Here is an 8,872-nt window from a genome sequence, read left to right as displayed (position 1 = left end):
ATTAATAAAGGTTAAACCAAGCTTAACCAAAAGAAACAGGCATGCTATTGAATCACAAGTCTCACATATTGAGGGGCAAAGTAAGGGAGAAAAAGTTCACAAGCAATCTATGATCTGAGCTTTGTTTGCAAATAGTTTACATTAATAAACGCAAATAGAAAACACATGAAGAAATGTGTAGTCTGTTTGTATCTAATTCATGGCCAGCAAGTAAAATCTTAATTCTTTAAAATAAATCATTCATTGTTAGTTATGCTGTTAATGAATGTTGTTAGTTCTGCAGTAAGTGAATTCTGCTATAGATTTTGTTCACATTCCGAAGTAAAAAGTAGCCTTATAAAATACTGAAAATGATCTTTCCATACTTGGTCTCTGACAAAGAGATTTTTTGGCAAGTTTGAGTCAAATCCCTTCAAGATAAATTTTAAATTTTATACAAAATAAAAATGAAAAAACCTGCTTAAAAATTGCACTTTTCTTTAACCACACAATTGAAAAAAAAAGGGGAAAAAAAAAAAAGAGAGAACTTTTTAAATGCGAAGCTTCTGTTTGTTCATGCCATAGTTTAAGAGCCATATTGGAAGCACTAAGTCATTTTACTGTCACCAAACTATCTTTACTTCGTAATGAAAGCTGGAGCCCAGCAGGATTTTTCTATGTCTGCACAGGTCAATGGACTCCTAGTCTTGGCTACTACCATATTTTAGAATAGTTACTACTATGATAATGCTTACACAGATCTTTTAATACATACTAACATAGGAATTGCCTTATCAATCAGATCACTGGTCCATCTGTCCAGTGTCCTGGCTCCACCAGTGATCATTGCTACTTGCTTCACAATAACTCGAGAAAGCTTGAAGTGGACAGTTAGGGACTAACCTCCCTACACTCAGTTAAAGATAAGTATACTGCCCAAGACACAGCAGGAGATAGCTTTTACTCTATTTTAAATTCTATGTAATATGATCATGAATGTCATCAGTAACCACATAAATGTTTGTGCCTTTTTGAATTCTGCTAAATTACTGGCTTCAGGGATAGCTCTGTGAACTTCAGCTGCTCCTGGGTTCAAATGTTTGAGGGTTTTAGGAAAGTTTTTTTTAAGACTTGTGTTAGAATTGCAGGGTAAAGTAGGAAAGATGTTGTGTTCACATTCCAAAATAAAATGTAACGTTATAAAAATCCACAGATAGCTCAGGTTCCCATTTATAATGCCAAGTTATATTAGTGTCTACAAAGTATTTTAAAGAAATTTTGAAATATTTTGTCCCACTTTCCACAGGGTATCACTAGAGTTCTCTCTGAAGCAACAGCACTCAGCTATCACATCACAGAGAACTATGGAACATTCACTCTTTGTTAAATATAATGTGAATAAACAGTGAATTAATATTTAAGTGGACGATTTTCAAAAGCACAATCAACAGTTAAGTGCCTAACTCCCACTGAAAGTCAATAGGATATAGGTGTATTTTACACCTTTCATAATTTCTCCCAGATGATGGATTATGATGCTATGGCATAATGGATATATAACTATCCCTGTTGATTTGCATTTTAAACCAGGAGATAGTAACTGCATCAGGCTTATCACATTATTCTCTGTTTCCTATGGGATGTGCCATCAGACAAACACTGAATTTTAATAGTTAGAGGCTTGTTTCAACAGTATCTCCAAATGCCAGAATGACATGTAACCAGAATGAAAGAGGAGCATTCAACTGTTTAATATATTAGTAGTCATGCCAGAAATGTGCTTTAGCCCTTAAAAAAAATTCTCCAACATATCTCTGGTTACAAAATATAATATGATATCATCCTATTCTCCACAGCATAGTGCAATTCATAGCAGTAAATGTGCTTTGCTTCACTATTTTATTAGCTGTCTTGCTGCAATGCAGTATGTTGCACAGAGTTACTCTAGTGTATACAACACTGGCCTGTCTATCCTCTGAATTTTCTAAGTAAATGCTGATTATCTTGAAACGGTAATAACACTACTTTTCAATATATGACATAAACAGCAATCATACAGTTAACAAAAGCTGCGGCCGCCAGCCAAACTGTACACTGAGCACAATTATTCGAGCCATTAATTAGAGTATAGAGTTTACTCATGAGATATCTCTGATTAAAATTTATGCTGAAAGATAACTTTGGCATTGGAATGAAAACAGACATTTTAAATGCACCTGAGTGCTGTACTTTTAAAGTATAGTTGATAAGACTGACAGAGTATCACTGCTGGAATAGGAATATGTTGCAGCAGTCTTCATGTGAAATGGTACCTGACTGACTGACTACAGGATTTTCTCATCCAGTAAAAGTATGTGTATGTTAACATAGTTTGAGACGCTGACCTCTGACTAGCCATACATTGCTCCCCAACATCATAGCATTTAATCACCTTCTGTATAAAACGGGGAAGTAATAAGTCTATGGTGGCCTTTGTAGGGCTGCTACCCTTCCATTCTTAAGGGAAAATTTCTGCTTGGTGTATAAATGATGTATACAAGTACAATGGCAGATATCTTCAGATATAGTCGGGCTAACACCTACTGAAATCAAACAAACTTGAGTCTCCATGTTTCTCACAGGGGTTCCATATTTTTATTCTTGTTCATAAGTCTGGTTTATTTATTTTTAAAATATACTAAAAATCTGTAGAGATCATGCCCCTCATTTCCCAAAAAACCTGTGGGATTGCCTAAGGCTTAATTACTGCTTGTGGTTAAGCTCAATACAACAATGGGCAGGAAGCAAACAGCTGTAAATATGCAAAGCCCAGGTGAAGACAAGAAAAGCCACAGTTTACACCGGTTTTGATTACTAGTAAGTTTGATCACAGCCAATTCCATGTCTATAGCTAGGGTATGTATTGCATCAGTTTCTGATCCCTGTTGGCTGAATCAAGGTCATGATTTTTGAAGACTGAAGCATTGAAAAGGCCACTGTTTATAGAGGGGGCAAAGCATGGCTCTCCTAACCTATGGATATTCTAGCATAAGGGAAATCCCAAAGGCTATGGTGTATACATGGAAGATGTCCTCTTTCAGATCCAAACCTTCCTCTACTCATCTCTTTGAAAAAGTGGCCAGAATCCTCTAGTGAGGTGCTATGTGTGTAGAGGTATCAAAGTATAAGGCTCATTAGGACCCTGCTAGTCTACGATTTAAGAAATGTATTACAAGAGAACTGCGGAAACAGCAGGGAAAAGTACTTAAATGACATGTTCCAAAAAGGTCTGCAAGAGTCAGGATATGGTGTAGGACACCAGCAAAGGAGCACAGAAAAATGTTTAATTGTTGCCAGGTGTACTATGCCCTAATAGTTACAGATACAACATGTAACAGGCTGGCCTTTCAGAGCTGGGTCTCAGTACTAGCCACCCACCTGTTCTAAGCTAAACCCCCACCTCATTCTTCTGCCATGCCTTCATGAAAATAATATGAATGTTATTTCTAAGGCAGAAGGTCGCCCATTGTTTGGCCTCTTGATAACAAGGGCCTAAATACATGCTCCAGCCGACCCTTACACATGCCCCCTGCCTTGCAGCTGTTTCTATGTCACATCTGGTATTTCCATATTATCCCCTCCAATATATCTGTTTCCCCAAGTCAGTGGTTCTGCCCCTCGCTGGGCCCTTGGGCTCCTTGCTGGGCCACTTCACTCTCGCAGCCCCTTTGCTGGGCCGCAGGGGTCCTTAAACCTGTGGGGCTCAGGTGGCTGCTGCCGTGCCTGGCCCCTTGCACTGGGGTCTTCCACTCTGTAGGCTCATGTGGCCATCACCATGCCTGGCCCCACAACACTGGGATCAGGTGTCCCACACTGGGCTTGCCTGGCCCAGGTCTCTTCCCTTGTCGGTAACCCATCCATAGGTAGGGTCTGGGGTTTTCAGGCCCCCCTCCTCGCCTTTCACTGGTGGTAACTGGCCTGGCATTTCTGGGGGACTGTTCTGCAGTGAACAGCCCCACCAGACCACCCATCCCTGGCAGGGTGCAGCTTTAGGTCTTACCCAGGAGCAGGAGCCTCCAAACCATCCCCATAGCTCCTGCCCTTACCTCCAAGATGTCCCAAGAGCAGCTCAGCCTGATGTTGCCTCCTGGCCTTCTCAGTACAGACTGCTCCCTTTCTTTCTGAGGGCCTGGGTTAAAATGGAGGCTGCTGTGCCCCTTCATCCAATCCCAGGGTCCTCCTAGGGTCACGTGCTAGCCTTGATGAGGCTAGCACCCATATGCCGGCTGCTCCACTGCCAACTAGAAACCTTAGTGGCAGACACTGCAGGTGCCCTGCCACACAACACTTATCAGGATAAACTGTATACATTAGGGCCTTTCGTATAATTTCTGATGACTACACAAGCATGCTTAGTTATTGAATATCTATCTTCATAACTGTTTGAACAGTACTGTATTGCTCAATTACACAGTCTGCAGATGCCTGTTGATGCTAATAGCTTATGGAGTCTCCTGGAGCTGCACAGACAGTTTTATATATTTCCCATATTGTACAAGAATCTAAAGGGCCTCTCCCAGATTTCATCTCTTACTTCTCAATAAATCAAATGTATGACTGACTTGATGGTTTGTCCTTTCAGCTCTCAGTTTTAGCGTATAGTTTAGGTTGTGCAAAAAATATCTGAGACACCAATCACTGAATGTGCCTGGGCTTTAGAACTGAATAAAGAAAAATACAAGATAAATCCAATTATATGTTTACTGAATTGTTTTAAGTTTTAAAATGGTACACAAGAGGGACAGAATAAAATATGAGTGAAGCAACATGAAAATGCTATATACTCATGATTCCCAGCCTTGAAAAAAAGAGAAAACCAAATTAAAATATTCTTTAACATTAAACAGTTGCCCGTCTACAGCTGTGACTCCTAGAAGATCATATATATATAGTATTAATTAATTAAGACACCCAACACCCATCTTTAGAAAATTTCTTACATACCAGACCAAGCAAATGCTACTGGATCCAGTATTAACCCTTAAAATTTATTTAACGATTTGTGTGTGGGGTACAGAATATGGTTACTTTTTTTGTTTTACAGGTGAGTAAACTGAGGCATAGGGTGATCAAGTAATTTATTCACAGTTACCTGGTGGCAGAAACAGGAACATGACCCAGAAAACCTGACTCTCAAGCTTTGCTTTAACACTTTTTCCCTGTGAGACAGATTTGAACCTCCTGCTCTAACTAGTTGTCATTTCATCACAAGTTATCCTATTAAAATCAATCAAATGACTTGTGCAAATAACTTGTTGGAATAATGGGTACTCAAGCCAGATTGTTAAAGAAAAGATTAACAACTCCATACATCAATACACAGTGGCAGGGTCTAGGTGAGATGCTGCCTGTGTAGTACCTCCTAACTACTGCACAGTGGCATTGTGTGGCACGAAGTGTGATGTGACACTACTGCGCAGTAACTCCAGTTACAAGTACTAAATGACTGCACACTAGCATCTGTGCAGTCAGCATATCATGTAGACACAGCCAGCAGCATATACATTTTTAGTCCTCTCCTGATCTTTTTTATTTCATACTTGGCAGGGGTTTTTGTTGAGATGACTGTAGATGTCCTTTACTCCCTGTCATCCCTCCCTATGTAGACTACTCTTGTTCTTTCCAGATTGACTGTATCTTTGTGGTTATCCATCACAGCTATCAATCTTGCATTTCATTAATGCTGCTGTCAGTCAGGTGTAAGGATATGGTTGAAGATCTGAAATATATAAAATTACCTTCTCCCCAGAATGGAGAAATTGAAAGAGGATACTGTGTGTTTATTGCTTTAGGTCTCCAGCATTGTTTTGGTTGGTTTGGTAGAAAGGAAATGGTCACATCTGCACAGCTGGGCCCCATAGCAGAAAAAAAAATCTGAAAAATGTTGAAGCAAATAAGGGGCTTGACCTGAGAGTTAAACTCTAGTATTTCAGTTCTGTTTCCCACAAGTGACAAGATTTTTTGAGATTTATCTACACTGAGTCAGATACCAAAACCAGAACAGAGATTAGGAAATTACGGAGGTTGGGATTTTTAATTTGTAGACAAAAGACTATCATTAAAGAGCAATTGTTTTTTCATGATTCATCACAAGAATGTCAGGAAACTAGAAGTTAAGGTAACCATTTTAGTCCCCATCTTGTAATGCATTCTCCTGGCACAAACCCCTGCATTTGCATGCTATTGTTTTGTGTAGGAAGTGCAGAAATTAGACCACTTATATATGCATCTAAACGCCATGGCTGCTGAGTACTGTTCTGTTCTCAGTTAAACTGATACATATTTAAGGAGATTTATTTAAGGGACGTTGTGTTGCTGAGCCCCCACTAAGCTACTTTGCTTCACAGGTGAATAAACCAAGACATGGAACAGCTAAATGATTTATCCAGTGTCACACAGGTAGCCAATAACAGTGAATCAGGTACCTGAATGGAAATTGCTGGAAGTGCTCAGCTGCCTGGTGTAAAACCGTCCATTTTTAGGTGGTCAAATATGAATTTAGAGGAGCAAATTTACACACCCATTTTCACAAACCTCCACTGTGGTAGTGAAGCTAGTTTCCTGATAGAACTACAATAAATAGAGGAATTCTTTCTGTTATATTTCCTCTTGTATCCTACGTGTTCAATGAGTAGAAGGAACAAGATACTTTTTACAAATGGATAGGCATTACTTTTTGTACTGTGTATATAAATGAAAGTGCAAATTTTATGTAACTTCAAAAAGGCCAAGTCAAATATTTCTAAATTTGTTGGAAAAATATTAGACCCATTTCCCTGTAATGGGGTTTTGTCAATCAACTTGTAATGTTATGATTCTATAAACCCTTTAGAACAGAAGATTACTATTTTATAATAAAACAGAATGGGGAGTAGTTATAGGACTTGCTAACAAAATCATAAGCCTATCACTGCTCTGCTACAATGAAGCACTGGAATCCATCATTTTAAATTGGAGTACCATGCTTCAAAACTTGTATCTAGCTGCATAACACCACTAGGGAGAAATAAAATACAGATTAGCTTTGCAAAGGAGATTTATTAGAATGTGTGAGTGAATCATGTAAAAAAAATAGGTTCCCAGAAGATCTGAGGAACTTAGATTGCCTGCTAAATATCTAGGATTTTTCTTCTCTTTTTCTTAATAAACTGGAATACATTAGTCAGTTCTTTATTAATCAATTATTAATATTCTGAAGTTAGTGGCACTAGCTGTATCTAAGTCAGAGATAATAAATCAAACTTAATAATGTGACATGACTTTAAAAAACAATCTCTATGTCTCAGTAGTGTAATCAGGGTGAGGTGAGCAGGTCACCAGCCCAAGGCACTGCCTATAAGGGGGCACCAGAACCTCTCCCCACCAAGGACTTTTAGCACAGCAAGGGGAGTCCTGGGCATAGAAGCAGGGCAGTGCACCCCTGCACCCAGCAGTGTATCTGGGGAGCAACTGGGTTAAGTGGGATGGTGTGCCCCCCAGTCAGGCAGACCTGCACCCAATACATCTGTATCTGGGATTGCAGGCAGGCAGTATTCCAGCCTGCAAGGGATCCTGCTTGGGGCTGCCAGGAGACACAGGGGAAGTGCCAGCCATTTCCTGGTGTGAGGACTGAGCTGGGGCTGGGCTTGTCTTCTGCGCCTCTGTGGGCTGCAGGCAGGAGTGGGGCAGGTGGGCAGGTAGCAGCGGCACTGGGAGGGTTGCCTACAGGGAGGCTAAGGCACATTTTGGGATGGCTTTAGTCCCCCAAACCCTCCTTAGCACCACCCCTGTGCATGTGCATGGCCTTAAGTGGCCAGGAACACAGCCAGGCAGCCAGCTCCATGCAGGTAAGGCTAATGGGGGGAAGAGGTGTGGGGGAAGAAAGGGGGGGGGGGCAGATTGAGGTCACCAGGGTGAGGGAGGGAGTGGGCCAGGGGCTGGGGGCACTGCCCAGCCAGGGTGGTGCATGAGACCCTAGGCTGGGGTGGGGAGCAGAACGGAGCTACAGGTGGCTCGTCCAGGCAGTACATGTGGGGAGGGAGAGCCTTGAGCCCACAGCAGGAAGCCTGCATCTTCTCTTGCCCCACTGGGTTCCACTCTAGCCATAGCAGGGGTAGAAGAGGGTGGGAAGCAGACAGGGGAGGTGGCATGTGCCACCCCACCCCAGCCCATCTAGACCCACCCAGGCTCCCGCACGGGGCATGGGGGCCTGCCCCACTCTTAGCAGCAACCTGCTGAAGTCCAGCTCCCACTGGGGGGAGGAGGTCTCTAATTTTGTGTTTACACAGGGCCCCACTAAATCTTAATCCATTTTGTGTCTGGGATGGGACAGAACAGGGAACGGTGGACGTCCCAAGGAGCTGCCAATACTTGCAGAGCAGTAGTAGAGGGTTCAGTGTGCAGAGAGGCAAGTAAGACGTCTCTTCTCCATAACCTCCCCCGCTCCCATCCCATCTATAGTGGTTGGCATGCCCCTTTCCAACCTCCCCTCCCCCTGTGCCCCACTGCCCCAGGCAATCAGTAAGATGGCTATGCCTCTGTTGATTCTGGCTCCTGTTTAAACAATCACATGGTAAAGACATTCATTTTACAAAATAACAACCTATCTTCCAGATCATCTACCATATACCAAACCCTTACCCCATACTGAAGGCTCTCTCAACTTGTATTGTGATCCTCTCAGATTTCATAGACGCTAGGGCTGGACAGGACCTCAGAAGATCATTGAGTCCAGCCCCCCGCCCAAAGGGCACGAAGTCAGCTGGGGTCATAGGATCCCAGCAAGATAAGCATCCAATTTGCTCTTGAAGGTGTTCAGTGTAGGTGCTTGAACCACCTTCAATGGCAGGCTCTTCCAGACCTTGGGGGCTCAGAC

At 42.0% G+C, this 8,872-nt stretch overlaps 2 long non-coding RNA genes across 2 annotated transcripts in view; both read left to right on the top strand.

Moving 5' to 3' along the window:
- Positions 1-7,854, top strand: part of LOC109303286 — a 16,616-nt gene extending 8,762 nt beyond the window's left edge. The window contains exon 4 of the long non-coding RNA XR_002099046.1: positions 5,811-7,854. This is a non-coding gene — a long non-coding RNA (uncharacterized LOC109303286). The remainder of the gene's footprint in view (positions 1-5,810) is intronic.
- Positions 7,855-8,348: 494 nt separating this feature from the next.
- The window catches only part of LOC109303285, a 15,482-nt gene continuing 14,958 nt past the window's right edge, over positions 8,349-8,872 (top strand). Inside the window, exon 1 of the long non-coding RNA XR_002099045.1 lies at positions 8,349-8,408. This is a non-coding gene — a long non-coding RNA (uncharacterized LOC109303285). The remainder of the gene's footprint in view (positions 8,409-8,872) is intronic.

The sequence above is a fragment of the Gavialis gangeticus genome, unplaced genomic scaffold (genome assembly GCF_001723915.1).
Source record: "Gavialis gangeticus isolate Ggan-Ray unplaced genomic scaffold, GavGan_comp1, whole genome shotgun sequence".
Taxonomy (NCBI): Eukaryota; Metazoa; Chordata; order Crocodylia; family Gavialidae; genus Gavialis; species Gavialis gangeticus.
Note: the sequence above shows the minus strand (reverse complement) of the source record. Positions and strands in the feature narration are given on the sequence as shown.